Consider the following 15,659-nt stretch of genomic DNA (forward strand, 5'->3'; position numbering starts at 1 on the left):
TGGGACATTTTCTACAATAAGGATGCTTTACAAATGCAAATTGATTTTGTTGTTGATTTATCATACAGTACTGTTACAACTTCAGATCTGCTATAGATATCCCTTTGAGTTTAGTGGTGTTAGTCATTCCTTTAAGCAGTCTGAGTGCCTACTTTTTATGGAAGTTGGCTCCCACTGTCCATACCTACTAGTATGGTGGTGGGACCAAAAAGTGTAACAATGACATTCCCTTGTGATCAGGACCAGATGTTCATGTCTTAAGCTTGTGTACACCTTCAATCTATCCAAAGGCAGACCAAGTTAACACTAGGTGGGGCAAAGTTTGGTTCAAAATGTAAGCTGATTTATTCCATGGTAGCTAAAGCATACAGGACAATGAGTATGATCAGAGTCGCTTCGTACTATCGGTACTACTTCTGTTAGTGTTTTGTTACTAAAACAAAGAACACGCAAGCACTAGCCCACTTTAGTGGATTGCCTTGCTCAACTTAAAAGAATGATCTCTCTGCATCCGGTTCTACCACCCAGGACGGAGGTGCCAACCTGCACAGGCTGCCACTGCTTGACTGACCCTTGGGTCTCAATTTTAACTCGCAAGCAGAAGTCAGTGTGGTTTTAGGTGTGAGAGTTCATGCTTGACTAATTTATTGGATTTCTTTGAAGAGATGACAGAACTAGTAAATTGGGGAGAGACAGTGGATGTTATTTACCTGGTTTTGGGATGGCATTTGACACTATAATAGGCTACTGCAAAAGGTCAAAAGTTCAGTGTTGGGGCAGTTGTTGTTTATCATTTTTGGAATTGATTTAGCGAAAGGAATTGTGCCCAGAGTGTCCAAATTTGCAGACGATACCAAATTGGGAGCAGCAGCAAATAATAAATATCAATGCGCACAAATTCAAAAAGTTCTTGACAAGCTCAATCAGTGGGCGGAGAAATGGCAGATACAATTTAATACAGGGAAATCTAAGGTTTTGGGATTTGGCAGAGGTAAGGTTGATGTGTTTTATGTGCTAAATGGGAATATACTTGAGATATTTGAGCAGGAGAGAAATCATGGAGTTTTAGTGGACAGGTCACTAAAGCCATTAGCACAATGTTCCAATGCTGTTAAAGAACCAAACAGAATGTTGGGATGCATAGTAAGGGGTATAACATATAAATCCACAATATATAACTGTGTTTGGCCCTAGTGAAACTGGAGTACTGCAGGCAATTTTGGTCTCCCTATTTCAAAAGGATACTCAGTTATTGGAAGGGTTCAGAGAAGGGCTTCACGGTTGATCCCAGAACTTAAGAGAATGATGTATGAGGAATGATTGACTACCCTGGGTCTTTTCTCTCTTAAAAAGAGAAGAATGAGAAGGGATATGATAAAAGTGTTTAAAATTATGAAAGGTTTGGACAAATTGGATCCAAACAAGCTCTTCTGATCTGTTCAGAATTTAAGCACAAGGTCATATAGTATTTACAAATTAAGGACATTGAATTAGATAGAATTTACAGCACAGAAACAGGCTATTCGGCCCAACAGGTCCATGCCAATGTTTATGCTCCACACGAGCCTCCTCCCACCTTACTTTTTCTAACCCTATCAGCATATCCTTCTATTACTTTCTCCCTCATGTGTTTATCTAGCTTCCCCTTAAATGCATCTATGCTAATCGCCTCAACCATTCCATGTGGTAGCAAGTTCCACATTCTAACCACTCTCTGCATAAAGAAGTTTCTCTTGAATTCTTTATTGAATTTATTAGTGACTATCTTATATTTATAGCCCCTAGTTTTGGACTCCCCTGCAAGTGGGAACATCTTCTCTATGTCTGCCCTATCAAACGCCTTCATAATTTTAAAGACCTTTATTAGGTCACCTCTCAGCTTTATCTTTTCTAGAGAAAAGAACCCCAGCCTGTCCAGTCTTTCCTGATAATTATCACCTCTCAGCTCTGGTATCATCCTTGCAAATCAACAAAAGAAAATAGGAAATGCAGGGGGAACTTTTTTACTAAAAGGCTGGAAAGTATGTGGAACAGATTACCGGCACAGGTGGTGGAACAAGAAACCTTAATGGGTTTCAAGAAGGAATCTGACAGGTTCTTGTCAACAAGTGGGGTTCAGGGTTATTAGAAATGCACCAAAGGAATACTGTGGATAGGTGGGCTAGATGGACCGAAAGTCTTCTCCCACCTGAAACTGTTACTATCTTACTAAGTTTTTATTTAAATGAATGTTTACAGGGAGGGTTCCAAAGGCTTAAATGGGAAATGCACTGATCAGTCTGATACTGAGATATACAGGCCAGGAATGTCCCAGATTCAATCTCAGGTTTGTGTCGTTGGCTGATTTCAGCTGACATGGCAAAATTAATCACAGCAACCCTGAGATGGCAAGGGACAAAATTAACATGGATTTCTACTTCAGATCACTATCTAGCGACCCCTACTGGAAAGTGTGTGTGTGTTGGATGTTGGGTAAGGAAAGGGTTGGGATTAACTTTTTTTTAATGATAATCTCTCAGTAGAATAGGCTGTCAACACTCACTGTCAAGGCTCTTGCATGAACAATGGCCATTTGGGTACAGCACTGGAAGGCTGCCAACCCCCATGGAATTGTACCCCAGCATAAATCACTGGCTTCACAGGAGAAGGGGAGAAAACTGAATGTTTTGTTTTAAAAAAGAAATGTCTACTTCAATTATAAAACACAGAGCTTATATTCCAAAAATTGCCCTTCTCCATTTCAAGGATTGATTCTGAGTTACAATTTATCAAAAACATACACAGTTTACATTTAACCAAGTGAGTCTGAATCTGGCTACACAGCCTTTATTACATTCGGTGGAACTTTTGGAAATCAGAATCATAAATTTAAAATCATTTAATATCTCCATTTCATGAAATATTTGGGAAATGATTCCAAATTTAAGACCTGAAAGATGCTCGGGGCAGTCTAACGTAGTTCATGCTTCGTCTTATGTTTTCAGTTGGAGTTGAGAAGACGTTATGTAGATGTGTACGTATCTGGGGGGAAAAACATTCAGGTTCACAATGTGCTTTTCCACTGTTTACTATAGGAGAATGTGTTGTACAGCATGACTGATCATAGTTAACTAGCTGCTTTTATTTGGTTTCAGTGGACAGTTTGTTCTTCTGGTTTCCAAATCATGGCTCCTGCACAGCCAGCAGCAACCCCAGTAGAAACCTGCTGAATTGACAAGGCTGGCAACCACTAAGACCCTTTGTGGACCAGTTGGAGTCAAAATAAACATACTGTTGATCATCATATATCTATAAAAGTTACTTTCTGATTTAAATATGTATTTCTGTCATTGTTTACCTTTTTAAAAAATGGTATATTTATTATTAGTCCTATTTTTAGCTCAGCTAAAGCGGCTCTTTTTTAATTTTGGAAACCAATTTACAAATGGATTTTTGGAAAAAAAATTCCTGCAACTAAAATGTTAAAACTGACTGGAAAACTTATGCATTCATTAATAAGTGTACAAAACTCTTTAGAATTACCACCAGAATTAAATAAACAAATATATTTTCCACTACTTCTGCAAATACTTTAAATGATTGAAATTCAGAATGTCCTGGAATAAATTAACATACAGCCCAGCTGTAGCAAAATATTCTAAATACAGAATTTCGTAGTAACTAACTGCACATTTTATTTATAAGCCTAATAACATTTGTTAATGTTAATCTTTGTTTAAATGTCATCATATTAAGGACCTGAAATGTATACAGACAACCACTGCTGACACAGAAACTGACTGAAAATTAAGTCATTTCTTTCAGGCATACAATGGAAACAGTAACGATTTAAAAAAACTGATACCAACAAGTGATCTAATTTCCTATAATTTCTTTATTTTTGGCAATGAGAAGAATTCAATATAAAAGCATGATTTCCAGTATTTATTTGCAAGTACTATAACAATGAAGAACCACAATTATGAAGTTGCATGTACTTCCAAAAAGGACATATCCACAGGAATTGGATGATAGGCATAAACTGAATTAAATTGCAGCTTTGTAATCATTCCTAGGTATTCATTATTCTTGATGTAACAACTACTTAGTACCTCAGCATATGTGTCTTTTGATTATTATTTTTGCTTCTGTTTTCAATTGTTGTGGCCTTGCATCCCTTATCCCGATGAAGGCTAACGAGTTTCAAATGTGTGCCATGTGGTTGCTCTTTGGGTATAAAGAGGCCAAACTAAAATCCTGAAAATACCAGAATGGAGATTAACTCCCAGAAAGAGCACAAAGAGTACACACCATGACATAGCTGAAAAGGAACAGATGGCACAGGGTGCTCCAGGAGCACTGGGTTTTTTTTTATCCAATATGAGTTTAGTACAGATAATAGCCGTGGTACTTTCCCACACTTTAGAACACATTTTAACTCAATATTTCAAAGCTATGAAATGACACTATATTTATAAAGAGAACAGTATTTCAAAAGTAGATCCACATATTACTTCCATAATAATGTAATTTATCATTAGCATGCAAAGGGTTAAGGCACATTCAGATTGTTTAACCTATGGTGAACCTTGTCACTCCATTTGTGTTCAGTTTAAACACTGTGGGCAAGATTTTAACAGCGAAAAACGGGTGGGTTGAGGGCGGGGGGGGCATTCAAAATGCAACAATTTCAGACCCGCCCCCAGCCTGTCTCCAATCCGCCCATTTCCGGTTTTCATCAGGGGCGGGACTAGGGGCGGGCGACCAAACCGCTCCCGGGAGGCGGGTCAGGCCTTAAAACCCCTTCGCACCTCCATTTTCCCATAGCTTCCGATTTCAACCCGGGGGGCCAGGATTCTCAGACCTTCTCTTTCGTGCGAGAAGGCCCGAAACTAACAGGTAAGTGCCTTTCTGGAACAGGTTGTGGGCTGGGAGGAGCAGAAGTGCTTCCCCCAGGCCCAACAAGCACACCTGCAGCGACCCCCCCAACAATAGCGGACCCCCCCCAATCCTCGATCGCAGAACCCCGACACCGATCGCGGACCCCTGACCCTGAGCGCTAATCGCAGACCCCCAACCCCGATCACTGATCCCAGACCTGCCCCCCGATCGCAGACCCCCGACCCTGATCGCAGACCCCTGACCCCAATCCCCGATCCTCCTCCACAACTATCGCAGACACCCGACCCCAATCTCCCCCAACAATCGATGACCTCTGATCCCGACCCCCACCTCGTGACTGATCCCCGATCCCTCCCCCCATGACTAACGATCACCATGCCAACCTATGCCCCAGTGCCCATCCATGCCCCCGTGCCAACGTATGCCCCGATGCCTCCCCCCCATCTATACAAACAAAGACTTACCTGAAGACTTACCTGAACACGTCCTCTCCCGTCCAACTGAGACCAGCCTGCCAATCAGGCCAGTCAGTCCGACAACAAAGCAACAAAAAAAAGACGTCCTTATGTCAAAATCGTAAGGATGTCCGGGAAATCCGTACTTCCAGGTTTCCCTCCACAATTTGACCCCCCGCCCCCTTCCCAGCTCGGGGTCAAAATCATGACCCATGTGTAACAATGCCATAAAACCCTGTCAGAATGGTGATTTAAGAGCATCAACAGATGTTAAATTATTTTCCACTAGAGCTGAATTATACCTTAGCTTGAATAAACTTAAATGCTTGCTATGTCTGTATATGAGTACCAGAATTTAAAATGTTGCTGTACCTACTGCTTATAGGGTGTATTACCCTTTCTATAGTGGAATCCCCTGTGGTTTTTAATGTAATTTCCAGCTCTAATGTCCTATATATAAAAGAAAGAAAAGACTTGCATTTGATTTTACATTGTTTGCAGCAAACAATATGTAGGAAGTTTCATCAGTGAAAAGGAAAAACAAGCAAGCTCTTTAAATGATATTTCCAGAAGATGTAAATTCAGCAAGTTTCGCTAGTTTTAATTTCCTTATTGTTTTGGATCTGTTTGTTTTAGCAGCGTCTATTAGCCTACAGGTTCACCCTTGTAGTTGAAACGTCTTATGTTACTTTGATTTCATTGAAATGAGAACTTATTTGCTGTTATAAATGACCTTGTCCAAATTATTTTAAATATTACTTGAACTGTGTTTAACTCATATAAAGTCAATCATGCAGATCAGGGTTAAAATATGTTCAAGCCATTTAGGTTAAAATCCTAGTAGTATTTAGTTGCAATACACTCTTAAATGTATGATCATGGTCTACTGCCTGAACTTTTAGGTAAAATGTGTAAAGACAAATGAAAACTCTATCTTCTCACTCAAAGCCACTGCATTTGCATTGGAATCCAGGGACAGTACACAAATCCCATTCATAACTACATCTTCTTAACCAACCTCCTGGGGAAAGCTGAAGTTTGACCACAGGGTACTAGGAAAGACATTTGTCATGTGAATGCACATTTAACAAGAAATTCCATTCAAAGTTGATCAATTAAATTGAAGTCTACCTACACAAAACCTAAACTATACTTGCTGATGGTAAAGCAAAAGGTAGTGTGAATTCCTGATAACAATCAAACTTTAAATGAAGTCATGTTTTCCTTACCATGTATCCTCTGTGCCCCCCTCCCCTCCCATCCATTGACTTGTATTCATTACAAATTACTTCCCTAATGTCCTAGAGTCAAGCAGAAGCTTGACCCTTGGACATTAGGGTTGGTTACACAATGTGGATTGGATTGATGGCAAGCAAAGTCAATGTTTTACATAAAAAGGAAAAAACTACAGATCTGAAATAAGGCAGAAAATGCTGCAAATACACAACAGGGCCATTAGCTTTTGTGAAGAGAAAAAAACAGGTTAATGTTTCAGGTGTAGAGCTTTCGTCTGACAAAGGACCTGTACCCAAGGGGAGTAGATCCTTTGTCAGAGGAAAGGTATATGGCAGTCTTTCCTCTTTAAGAATGCTGACAGACTTGCTATGTATTTCAATGCTTTTTAACTGCTTTTCTCATTTGTCCAACTTTTACTACACTGAAATAAAAGTAAAGAGAATGGGGCTATAGCCATCTTATCTCCTCACACATTCATTGGGCCTGATCTTGCTGGAGCAGGGCATCTTGCGGTGTGCCCCGTTAGTTAGACATTTTTCTGCACCCTTCAGCTCAAAAATTTTTTGCATCATTGCTTGCTGGAAGTTCTAGCTGATGCTAACATGGCGAGGGAATGGAGCATCTGGGACCTCAGTGAACGGCAGGACCAACAGTGTATCTCCCTAACCAATGAGATTTAAGGATTGAGAAAGAAACAGAGGAACGACGGAGAAGGAGGGGGAATTAGAGTGGGCGGATTAGAGTCAAATCAGATACAGGAGAGAAATAAAGAGAGGGAAAGATTGCATTAAGAGAGAGAGAAGAGACAGAAAGGAAAAAAATTTAAAAATTAAAATTTGACAATTTTTAAATCTCTAAGAACAATTTACCACTTGAAGGAATGAGACTCCACAGTTTAAATGGTTCCATTTCTGGGCCAGAGAGGTTGTTTGGCATTGCATTAACAATTATCATGTCGTTAAAAAGGTACTTTTTAATAAAAGATTACTGCTCAAGATAAAGAATCACTGGATTGGGGGTAATATTCTGGCATGGGTGGAGGATTGGTTAACTAACAGGAAGCAGAGCGTTGGGATAAATGGTTCATTCTCGGACTGGCAACCAGAAGCCAGTGGTGTTCCACAGGGGTCGGTGCTGAGTCCCCAACTCTTTACAATCTATATTAACAATTTGGAGGAGGGGACCGAGTGTAACATATCAAAGTTTGCAGATGATACAAAGATGGGAGGGAAAGTAGAGAGTGAGGAGGACATAAAAAACCTACAAGGGGATATAGACAGGCTGGGTGAGTGGGCGGAGATTTGGCAGATGCAATACAAGATTGGAAAATGTGAGGTTATGCACTTTGGCAGGAAAAATCAGAGAGCAAGTCATTATCTTAATGGCAAGAAACTGGAAAGTACTGCAGTACAAAGGGATCTGGGAGTCCTACTGCAAGAAAATCAAAAAGTTAGTATGCAGGTGCAGCAGGTGATCAAGAAGGCCAACGGAATGTTGGCTTTTATTGCTAGGGGAATAGTATATAAAAACAGGGAGGTATTGCTGCAGTTATATAAGGTATTGGTGAGACTGCACCTGGAATACTGCATACAGTTTTGGTCTCCATACTTAAGAAAAGACATACTTGCTCTCGAGGCAGTACAAAGAAGGTTCACTCGGCTAATCCTGAGGATGAGGGGGTGGACATATGAGGAGTGGTTGAGTAGATTGGGACTCTACTCATTGGAGTTCAGAAGAATGAGAGGCGATCTTATTGAAACATATAAGATTGTGAAAGGGCTTGATCGGGTGGATGCGGTAAGGATGTTCCCAAGGATGGGTGAAACTAGAACTAGGGGGCATAATCTTAGAATAAGGGGCTGCTCTTTCAAAACTGAGATGAGGAGAAACTTCTTCACTCAGAGGGTAGTAGGTCTGTGGAATTTGCTGCCCCAGGAAGCTGTGGAAGCTACATCATTTAATAAATTTAAAACAGAAATAGACAGTTTCCTAGAAGTAAAGGGAATTAGGGGTTACGGGGAGCGGGCAGGAAATTGGACATGAAGCTGAGTTCGGATCGGTCAAGGCCCTGTGGGTGGCGCAGCGGGCCCAGGGGCTGAGTGGCCGGGTCCTGTGTTCTTTAGATTTGAGGTTAGGATCAGATCAGCCATGATCTTATTGAATGGCGGAGCAGGCTCGAGGGGCCGATTGGCCTACTCCTGCTCCTATTTCTTATGTTCTTATGTTCTTACTTATGCTGTTAATTACTAGACTTAACTTTCTGTGGCGAGTTGAATGGGAAATTAATGTCTAAATCCAGCAAGATTTTAAAAATAATGGGGAGGCTAAGGGCAAGATGCCGTTTGTGTGAACTAAACGGCGGGGTGGCGTAAATCGACCAGCAAGTTCGAGAGATTCACAACTCACAGCGTATCCCTTAATCCCCTGAACTTGCTGGCCAATTTGCACATTAATAACAGCGTGCATCATTAACATGCCATTATTTTTCCAACAAAGTCTGGCCCATTAGCTTAATAGAGAATGGTTTGGAAGTGAATGTGGCTAGATAGGAAAAAGTGAGGAAAATGGCCATTTTCAAATGAAAAATCACTCCAATTAACTAGTAATGAATATTATTTAGGAAACCACTCTGTTTTAAGAAAATCAAATAAACAGCTCAGACTTCAGATCCTTATTTAACTTAAGTTTAAACAGGGAAAGTTAAATTTATTTATTGTAGCTTCCGAATGTTTTCATTGTAGTTGAACATATATTTAATTTTGTGCTGTACAGCTAACACTAGGAAAACAGCATAAAAAATAAACTGCCTATTTAACAGGATTAAGTTGTATTTGTAAGCATTGAGCTCCCCCAATAAACACTTTTTTTTTGGTGAAGAATAGATCTTAGATTGTAAAGAAACACAGAATTGCACCAGAGTCACCCAGTTCTTGTACAATTGCTGAACATTGGCAAAATAATTATTGTCCAAAAATTCATTATACGAGAGTATGCTTCCCCCACAATCATAATAATTATGGATGAATTATCAGGATTTATTTTGCTTTGGGTGTATGAAATCCCAATTTTGTCCTCACTTTTTGTCCACGTACAGGAGTGTCTGGGACATGTGTGTTCTGCAGCTGAGAAGGGGAGTGACCTATTCCAGGTGTCTATCAATGCCGCATTTCAGTAACTGCAAGGATGTACGTGGCAGCATACCGTGTCAAGATTGTCGCAGACAATTATTCAATTATAACCAGAGATGCTGGCTACAGTGGATGATTAAGTCAAATTCTGCTTGGGATGCTGGGATTTTTACTGACATTTTGGCAATCACTTTACAGAATTCAGGCCATTTTCTGGGAGAACTGTAAACCAGTGTTTTTCATCATTATCTTTTGGACTACAGACATTCTCTCACATGCTACAGACAGACACAAAATATTTTACATATATAGATTTTGCTTCCAATTTCTTGCAACAGCTTTAGGCAACTTGTAATTTTAAAAGTTGTTTATAATTTTTGCCTACTTGAACCACATCATTGGTTTGTCCGTGGGAGGAACATATCAAAGGTGGTAGTTTCTCATTTATTAAGTTGAAACCTCTGCAGCTTTCCAACATCGGTTATTGGTATTCTTGTGACATCATTAGCATCCAATATACATAACAACTAATCGGGGAGTTGCAAGTGCACAAAACCAATTGCAAATTTCTTGAAATAATTAATTTACAAAAAGTTCTTAGTTTAGCACACTGCATTGAAATATGCACTAAGTTGGGAGTAAGTTCTATATTTTTCAGAGATCAGGCCCTTTGTATTCATTAATTATATTTATATTCATACTCATGACATCAGAGGTTCGCCACTAACATCGTAATTGAAGGCTATAAGGGAAAGATGTGCCGAATAAAAAATGCAAAAATCAAAACAAATATATTTCTGAGATGAGAAGGTTGTATAAGTATGAAAAATGCAGAGCTAAGAAATTCTAGGTACATTTCTATCTTAAATCTACAGTACTCACAATAGTGAAAATAGATTATCACTTATTTTCGATTAGACTTTATTCCCTTTCTTTGGTCCACTGGACATCACATGCCACAGGTAACCATAAGCAAGCTGTTTCCAGTTCTTTTCCAGCAGCTCTCTGAAACCATACCGGGAATCTACGCAGAGCTGCTGCCAATCTTCCGCCGCAACTTAGCCGGAAGTACGGCGGCAGCCTCAAATTTCCAGCAAAGTTAGGACAACGGAGCAGGAACAACTGTGAGAAAAGCCCCTCTCTATCTCTGTAATCTTCTCCAGCTCTACAACCCTCCGAGATCTCTGCGCTCCTCCAATTCTTGCCTCTTGCGCATCCCCGATTTTAATCGCTCCACCATTGGTGGCCTTGCCTTCAGCTGCCTAGGCCCTAGGCTCTGGAATTCCCTCCCACAACTGCTCCACCTCTCTACCTCTCTCCTCCTTTAAGACGCTCCTTAAAACCTACCTCTTTGACCAAGCTTTTGGTCACCTGTCCTAATATCTTCTTATGTGGCTCGGTGTCAAAATTTGTTTGATAACGCTCCTGTGAAGTGCCTTGAGATGTTTTACTATGTTAAAGGCGCTATATAAATGCAAGTCGTTATTGTTGCTGCTGCTGAGAGGTGTGCAAAAGCAGCCGGAGTGAATCTCACCCTGATTTCCTTCTCCTTGCCTGGTAATAAGTGTTCTACTCTGTACCTGCCCAAGGTGGTACAGCTGAGGTAAAAAACTGAGCAGGAAATTTCAGGCATGAATATGTGCCTGAGAAATGAACGTTGCACAGGTCTCATCTGACTCTGAAAAACAGTACCATCCAATGAGTGCAACTTTTGAGGCTGTTAAAACTTGACTCTGTTTCAGAATTGCATTGTGGCCTTTCCCTTCCTTGCATTAAAATATCCCAAATATTGTTTTTTTTTGTAAAGCTTTTAATAAAATGTGCAGTTAACAGGAATTATACTTTCCAGCTGGGAAACAAAACATTTGTTGGCCTGGCAGCAGTATTCATGGGTAACAAAATATTTACTTGGCACAGATAGAAAGTGCTGCCAACGGCTATTGTCGTATGATAGGAAGGCTTAAGCCAGTTCTGAATAATGACTGTATGACTCAGTGTTCCTCAAAAACATGTATCATTTCAATCATGCATCATACCTTACTGTCCTGCCCATGGCCTGCAATCCTGCGATCACCACTGCAGTTGATATTAGTGTTGCTTCCTGCAAAATAACAGTCAGCTGTTTGTCTAATGTAGCTATACCACCTTGCACCGTTGTGTATACGGAAGCAAGTGAATGCTCATCATGGGGCCATGTTGTTAACACTTTCCATTGGAAGCACGCCCACTAAGGTAGCCTGAGAAAACTTAGGAGGTGCAGTCGGCATATCAGACCTTTGCCCTGTACCTTTCATTGACCTCCATTGATACTACGCCTTCATCACCAATGCCCAGTGCTTCACTTTGTGCTTCCTCATTCACATCACTATCTAACTGTCATGAAGCATCTGTATCTGTACTGTTGCTGGTGGTGTGGTGAAAGTCTGTATTCTGGTAATTGTTCCTCTCTGGCTAAGCAGTAAAAACCATTTGATTTCCCTTACTCCGTAAAGATAGCAGATGGGAATTTTGGAGGTACAAGAACACACTTATTCATTTAGAGTTTGTATTATTATTAGATGAATTACAAAGTGCTTGTGCAGAAATTTTGTGTATGCACATTTTATGTAAATTATACTAGAAATCATATAACATATGATTAACATGATACAAGCCTGTTGGTCTGCCCTGATGCCAACCTCCTGATGTCCAGTGTTTTTGAGGTGCTGTCTTTTGGACAAGGCATTAAACTAAGGCCCGATCTACTTATTCAGATAGACATAAAGGCTTCTATGGCACTGTTCAAATAAGAGCAGGGTGCTTCTCTTGGTATTCTGGCTATCCCCCCTTAACCAACATCACTAAAAACAGATTAACTATCATTCATCTCAGTTGCTGTTTGTGGGACCTTGCTGTGTACAAATTGGTTGTTGTATTACTTAAATAACAATCGTGACTACACTTCAAGACTAATTTGTCGGATGTGAAATGCCTTGGGATATACTGAAGATGTGATATGGTACTATATAAATGCAAATATGAGGTAAATATAATATAAGAACACAAAACTTTAATAAACTTTATGTGACTGACTCCGCTCCAAAATCTCAAATTGTGAACATTCAGAATATGAGTGAAAAGAATCACAAGATGGATGGGAAGTTAAGAGGATAATGGATAAATTGGAGAGATGTGAAACACAGGGGGTTGGAAACCTGATGGTTTGGGGAAGCATAGGCAGGAGGAAGAGAGAAGGAGGAGGTGACAAGAAGGAAGTTATAGAGAAAGGACGGTTCCTTTTAATGTAAAGTGAAAAGGATCCAGCGGTGTCCTATAACCCTCCTAAATGTAGAAGTGTTTTCTGTTGTCTCCGGCTCCAAGATAGAAAAATTATTAATTTTCCTTTGGTGTCGTTCATCAGTTAGTGACCACCAAAGAAATGTTATAGCACACCACAGTAATTTAAAGTTAACATCCAATCTTATTATTTTAAAATAAAATATTCATATTGAAGGTTTCAAATGAAATGGAACAGTTTTACAAGTTAGATTTTATTTTTAACAGAATGTGCAATACCTTCATTCCATAAAGAAAACATCTGTCAGTGATTGTATTAATGTGCTGATTGAAGTTGACAGGGCTGCACTCGCAGGACTGACAGCGCAATCCCAAAAATGCCAAAGAAACCTGAAGCCAAGTTTCCTATTAGTCTGTTGACAACCTTCTTTCCCATCCCTTACTGTATTACTGTGTCTGCTCTGACCCCTCCAAAATGAAATCCTTCTTTAGGAAAGCAGTAAGAAATCTAAAGCTAAACAATAAATGCCAATCCCTCCATCTAATAAATGTATTATTTCCATAGTGATTGCAGTGCCAGTTGTGAATGTCTATCAATCATCTTCGTTCTCATTGGTTGTGTCTCAACAACAACTTGCATTTATATAGTGCCATTAAGGCAGAATAAAAAAATCCCAAGGCACTTCACAGAGGCATAAGAAATAAAAATGGACACTGAACCAAAGAAGAAGATATTAGTCAAAGAGGGGAGTTTTGAGAAGGGCCTTAAAGAAGGAGAGGGCAGCGGAGAGGCAGAGAAATTTAAGGAAGAAATTCCAGAGTGTGGGGCCTAGACAGCTGAAGACAAAGCCTCTAATGATGAGGTGAAGGGGTGTGGAGCATGCACAAAAAGCCAGAGTCAGAGGAATGGAGAGTTTGGGTGGGGGGTGGTGGGGGAAGCAGGTAGCTGTAGCACTGGTGGAGGTTACAGAGCAAGGCCATAGAGAAATTTGAACATGAATAAGAATTTCAAACTTGAGGCATTGAGGGACCAGGAGCCAATGTACATAAAATTACATAGAATGTACAGCGCAGAAACAGGCCATTTGGCCCAATTGGTCCATGCTGATATTAATGCTCCACACGAGCCTACTCCCACTCCTCTTCATCTAACCCTATTAACATAACCCTCTATTCTTTTCTCCCTCATGTTTATCTAGCTTTCCTTTAAATGCATCAATTACTCTTTGTGGTAGCGAGTTCCACATTCTAACCACTCTCTAGGTAAAGAAGTTTCTCTTGAATTCCCTATTGGATTTATTAGTGACTATCTTATATTTATGGCCTCTAGTTTTGGTCTCCCCCACAAGTGGAAACATCTTCTCTACATCTACCCTAGCAAACCCTTTCATAATCTTCTATCAGATCACCCCCGGCATTCTCTTTTCTAAAGAAAAGAGCCCCAACGTGTTCAAAATTTCCTGATCGTTATAACCTCTCAGTTCTGATATCATCCCCGTAAATCTTTAGTGCACCTTCTCCAATGAGACTTCATTCCTCATTGGCTAAGTTACTGTATTTTTAGCCTTTTTAATTGGTTCCTTTCTATACCAATCATAATGCCCAAACCCGCTCACCCCCTAAAATTCTCCCGAATCACATTACAACGAAAAACATTTTTAAAACATGCAACCGCCCATAGAAGTACCCACCTTCCCCACTGTATAGACCTAAAAATAAAATTTATCACACAACAAACATAAAAGTATCAACAAGTCACAAAAAACACAAACTGACCCATCCTACTTTTCATTCAGTCCAATATTTCCCCTACCCATTCCATGTAAGGCCCAAGGCAAGACCCCATTTGTGGTCTCTCTGCTGCCACGTATTACATGGCCGCGACTATTTTTGAGCGGATCTCAAGATAGATGGCCAGAATTTCCACCGCAAACAGGCGGAAGCCTCATTATGCCATGCAAATCTGCGTTCTATGACATAGATAGGACCTCGATGCCATTTTAGTCTGGGAATGTGCAGCACCTCTGCAGTGCAGATCTCGTCCTTTGCCCCCGAGCAGAAAACGGCTACAACAGCGGAATCGCTGGTCGCACTAGGAGACTTTAAAAAAATAGGTTGATGGACTTGCATCTTAGTTCCAGCATTTTCTGCTTATATTTCCAATTCAATTAATATTCGGGATATCTTATAAACTCAGGTAAATATTCATGACATTTGTAAGCTATCTCTGTTGTGTACAGGAAAGTGCTGATCAGGAGTGCAAATTTCGCATTTTAACAGAATTTTATGTGGCTGCTTTTTAGCTCTGCATTCTCAATTCTCGGGTGCGACAGGCTAGATTTTCTGACCACAAATAAACCCGACCGGAAATTGGGTGGTCAAAAAGTCATACTCGGCCAACATACAGAGCGCTGACCTCAGCCCAGTTTCCGTGGCCTGCTTAATTATAATAAAATGGGGGATGTCCAGGTGTGGAGAACGCGTCTCACTGAGGATTCGCCTGTTGTGATGGGGAAAAACAGGTAATCTTGTGCTGATGCAGGACTTAAAGTTCAAAAGGGCAGGCATCCATTTTGCTGAAAAGTTGGAAACAGCAAGTTTAACAGCTAAGAATGCCTACAAGGAATGTAGTAGGCCACAGAACAGCCCAGTTCTGTGATGGGGCCATTGAGATTCTACCGAA

General features: G+C 40.3%; 1 long non-coding RNA gene across 2 annotated transcripts in view; it reads right to left on the minus strand.

The window, feature by feature from the left end:
- Positions 1–15,659, minus strand: part of LOC137333648 (uncharacterized) — a 107,772-nt gene that overhangs the window by 68,476 nt on the left and 23,637 nt on the right. The window contains exons 3-4 of one of the 2 annotated variants that reach the window (XR_010965953.1): positions 11,737–11,801; positions 4,011–4,236 (exon numbers count right to left, since the gene is read on the minus strand). The exons of the other annotated variant lie outside the window; for it this stretch is intronic. This is a non-coding gene — a long non-coding RNA (uncharacterized lncRNA). Of the gene's footprint in view, positions 1–4,010; positions 4,237–11,736; positions 11,802–15,659 lie in introns of those variants that run through there. 2 annotated transcript variants of the gene reach the window in all.

This window comes from Heptranchias perlo, chromosome 16 (genome assembly GCF_035084215.1).
Source record: "Heptranchias perlo isolate sHepPer1 chromosome 16, sHepPer1.hap1, whole genome shotgun sequence".
NCBI classification, from domain to species: Eukaryota; Metazoa; Chordata; class Chondrichthyes; order Hexanchiformes; family Hexanchidae; genus Heptranchias; species Heptranchias perlo.